At 42.4% G+C, this 4,518-nt stretch overlaps 1 pseudogene across 1 annotated transcript; it reads right to left on the reverse strand.

Moving 5' to 3' along the window:
• Positions 1-1,071: 1,071 nt before the first annotated feature.
• Positions 1,072-3,992, reverse strand: LOC311601255 (ras-related protein Rab-7a-like; annotated as a pseudogene). The gene is made up of 2 exons: positions 3,921-3,992; positions 1,072-1,691 (listed from the first exon to the last, which is right to left on the reverse strand). The product of its transcript is annotated as a ras-related protein Rab-7a-like (transcript).
• Between the last annotated feature and the right edge of the window lie 526 nt (positions 3,993-4,518).

The raw sequence follows: 4,518 nt of genomic DNA on the forward strand, positions 1-4,518 counted from the left end.
CAGGACATACACACTCTCTTAGCTCATCAGCGGAGACCGGCCCTCGCAACAGATTAAGATTAAATATTAAATATACTATCCTACCTTTAACGAAGCAAGATTATTAATTGTGGAGAAGAGCAGACCTTAACTACCTGAATCAGTAGTTCACTCTCTGTTCAGAAGGCTTCTGGTGTCCAGCAATTCGTTAAGGCCATTCTTCATTTATGAGAGAAATGTATGCATAGTCCCCTTGATTGTCCCCTTTCAGATGGGACACTTTCTCAGGGAAGGGGCACATTCCTGGCAGACTACCAGATAACCACAGGAGATGAATATGACAGCGACCTCTCCGTCCATACACACTTTGCAGTTTGTTCTTCCTGCAGTCTCCACAACTGTTCTTCCTACAATGAGCCAAAGCAGCCCCTGTTGGAATATACTTCATATTCTTTTCCACAAATAAGCTTTCATATCATGTGAAATCAATTTCCTTCAGACAGTGTTTGAAGATGTTGGCTGCAGCATTTTCCCTTGACCAAAAAAAAAGTGTCAATCAGATCTCTTGCTTTTTAGGGTATCTGTGTTTTCTGTCTGATAATATTATGTTCCTGTTTCGTAATTACACTGGCCTTAGGAAGATTATCCAGGATAGGTAGGACACATGTCAACTGCTGAAAGAGGGCCATTGTATTCTTCTAAATTAATGACAGATGCCGTTTCTTCCGTTTGTCTTTCCTTCTCCTCTTGTCTTCTTTCATCTTCAGCACTAAGAAATGCTGAGGCTTCTAGGAGGGAGGCCTGGTGGTACTCAGAGGAAGGACAGCAGGTTACCAAGAAGAGACTTGATACCCTATGAGCATATACAAGGGGAGGAAATCCCCCTCAGGAACAGTCATAGGGGAGGGGAGTAAGGGGAAAATGGAAGGGAGGGAGGAATGGGAGGATACAAGGGATGGGATAACCATTGAGATGTAATATGAATAAATAATAAAAAAAGAAATGCTGAGGCGATATCATTAATGGTGCTGTAGAACTGCGTGTGTGCTCTTGGTGTGCGAAGGACTTTGTGCTCTACACTTATTGTCGTATTCAACCAGTGCAGCTCCATGCAGAGGCCTTGGCCTGGTCATTCTTGTTCAGTTTGATGGGCTCAGGAAATTCATTGTATAGCTCCACTTCTGTTTCCCACTTGAGAGCATTCCAAGCAATTGTCTGGAAGGCCTGCTGCTCCACACTGATGACCTCCTTGGCATTGGTCTCGAAGTAGGGAATGTTGTTTTTGCTGTAGCACCAAGCCTGGGCTCTCTTTGTGGCCACTTATTTTCCAGGTCACTCTTGTTTCCCAACACAACAAAAGGGAAGTTCTTGGGATCCCAGGGGCTGGCCTGAATGAGGAATTTCTCCAGGTGTCAAGGGGTCTGAATGTGTTGGGGGCAGTCACACCAAACACCGGAATGCAACAATCTCTGTAAAAGGCCACATCAAGAGAGTGCACTCACTGTGTCCCAGATCTGCATAGTAACAAGTCTGTCCTCCACCATCACCCCCTTGGTCAGGAAGACTGCTCCTACTGCGGCTTCATACCAGCTACTGGACTTCTTAGTCACACTCTGGTTCATGACAGATGTCTTTCCAGCACTGGAATCTCCCAGGATGATGACCTTCAGTAATGATTTGTTCCTTAGGTCATCCTTTAAGTGTGGGGTCCACTGAGGTGGAGACACAATGCAAGGTCATGAGAGAGAGGTCTAACTCCAGCTCCAGCAGACTCCAGAAGTACTCTTCTGACACCTGTGGAGAAGCTTTCCTGACCAGCTTTCAAGACTGCCACTGAGACAAGTAAATAAATGCTGTTTTTCCTGTCATCAACTAACCTGGATTCAATTACAGGCTTCCTGCTAATGGGTTTGATACAGTTTTGAAAGTTATTCTATAATGTTCTACTGTATTAACATTCATGTTTACAATATTAAATTTTAAATCATTGCCTTAAACCATGTTTAGCCGAAAATTCTAAATGTGATATTATTGGTCATACAAAATCTATTCTGTTCTCTTTTATGGACTGTGATTTTGGACTGTACTTGTGCTTTTAACATTCCAACTTAACAGAGATTAAACCTAAAGTCTTAGTCTTTAAGTATTAAGATAAACTGTGAACAAAGTTGTCTATTTAAATATTCTTAAGATAGATAGACTTGTCTCATTGCCATTTTAATTAAAAGGCTAAGTATGTGTCCTAAGCCTCACATAAGGACTGGTAAATATTTAAAACCTGAGGGAGCCTTAGTTACAGCAGGCCCAGTTACAGCAAACAATACTCCAGGCCTTAGCCACCACCCCTGAGGAAGAACAAAGGTCTCTATGACCCTTCCCACCAGGGTCAAGCCTGAGCCAGCTCTGCCAGAGGGCTGTTTCAAATGCAGCCAAAAGGAGACATGGTCTCACAGCTGCTACAGTCGGAATGAGAAGCCGGTCCCTCAGCCTAGTCTGTTGGCAAATTTGGCCTATGGATGTCACTGTTCACATGCAGGCTTATTCTCTGTGCCTGGTCACTGGAGGTTCAACCAGCACAAGAGCTGTGCACATGTCCAACCTTCAAGCTACTTGACCTGGTGGAGTACAGATGGCTCTTAAATTCAGCAGCCTCACCAAACAGGGTAATGCTACAGATCTGTTTCAAACTCATACTCAGGTTACATAGTCACATGGCCAGCTTCTATCATGGAGACTTCAGGTACCTTCCCAGCCCTCTTCATAGGCAGGAGACCAAACTTTTTTTTTATGAGTTAATATTATTTTATTTTATTTTATTTTTTAAATATTTTTTATTAATTTGTTCATATTACATCTTGATTGTTAGCCCTTCCCCTGTTTCCTCCCATTCTTCCCTCCCTCCCACTACCCCCCTTCTCCCCTCCCCTATGTCTGTGATTGAGGGAGACCTCCTCCCCCTATATATGCTCTAAGAATATCGAGTCTCTTCTTGGTAACTTGCTATCCTTCCTCTGAGTGCCACCAGGCCTCCCCATCCAGGGGACGTGAGGAGACCAAACTTATAACTGTCAGGTCTAGATACAGTCTACTTTTTCCCCATTCTTTTATCTAAAGGACAGTGACTACTTAAAACAATTTCACCTGTCATGTTTTAAGTTGTAAATACAAGTTATGAAGATCAACATGTCTAAAAGATATTTTATTCATCCTGTTGCTATGCTATTATTGTATTAACTGTTCAGAGTAATCAGTCCACTGATCAATGGAGCTCTAGCTTATTAATCTAACTATAAAAAACATTCCACTATATGATCCTATCATAGTTCCAAGACTTTAAGTTTCCTTTGTTTTTCTTTTTCTTAAAATGTCTCTCATTGTACTAAAATTATATACATCCAGTCTTCTGGAAAGTCCCTCATATATGATGTGTACTGATGCTAAAGTAAATTTTCACCTTCTGCTCTACAGGAGATTTCTGTTCGCCCCGTGTTACTGTTCCACAGAGGCCAAAAGGCATCTGCCTTCCCTAAGCTCATCTCAGAGTGTTTGTGCTTTTAACACAAAGTTCTTTTCCCAATCCGCTGCTGTGCTCCATGTCTCCTGCCTTTCCCTAAAATGCGTTCATGTCTAATAATGTGTATTTCACTGCAGATTTCAAACAAGCATGATGCTAACGTGTCTAAAATTTATCTCCCTTTATGAACTAACAAGGATTCTTGTAAGCTACAAAAAAATCTATTTCTCACATCAAATGGAGTCCAGATAAGTACTGTAATCCAAAGCCTAAGTTTCTCACCTAGCTCCTATCTCTAAGTGTGGGGTTCGTCTCCCTTTCTCTGGTGCTGGGACTCCCCTAACTATTGCTACATTCTTACACCCAATACCTACTGATTGCTGAGTCTCCTCTTCTGGTAGATATAAATGCTTTTTGTCATTCTTACCAACCTACATCCAAACCCTTCATCTAGGACTTTCTCCCTCGGGTGGGATCTCCCTCTATCAGCATGGTTCATCTCCCCCTGCCCCCCTCGTTAAAAACTCTAGTGCTAGGTAAGCGTGTCTGCTCTTGGGCCATGCTCTTGGTCTCTGTCCAGCGCTGACGAACTGCTGGAAAAATTGTACCAATCTCATCAAGTTAAACCTTGCTCAGGGGACACCCTGACAGGTCACTGATTTCTACTATCCCAATGAGGACCAATCCACTTGCCGCTTCTCCAAGCTCCTCTGGGATGCCTTCTGAGAATTTCAAATCCCTATGCCCACATTAAGGACTTCTAAGCTTACATGCCTCTGTAACCAAACTTGGACAGATCCAAAACTAAACTGTTTTAATTATTGACAGCAATCTGGTAAAATGGAAAGAAGCTCCCTATATCCAGACATTTTCTTTAAAAAAAAAGATTTATTTATAATTTGTACAGTATTCTGCCCTTGTGTTTGCCTGCATGCCAGAATAGATCAACAGATCTCATTTTAGATGGTTGTGAGCCACCATGTGGTTTCTGGGAATTGAACTCAGGACCTTTGGAAGAACAGTGT

Source organism: Acomys minous (assembly GCF_964271855.1).
Source record: "Acomys minous genome assembly, chromosome: 7".
NCBI classification, from domain to species: Eukaryota; Metazoa; Chordata; class Mammalia; order Rodentia; family Muridae; genus Acomys; species Acomys minous.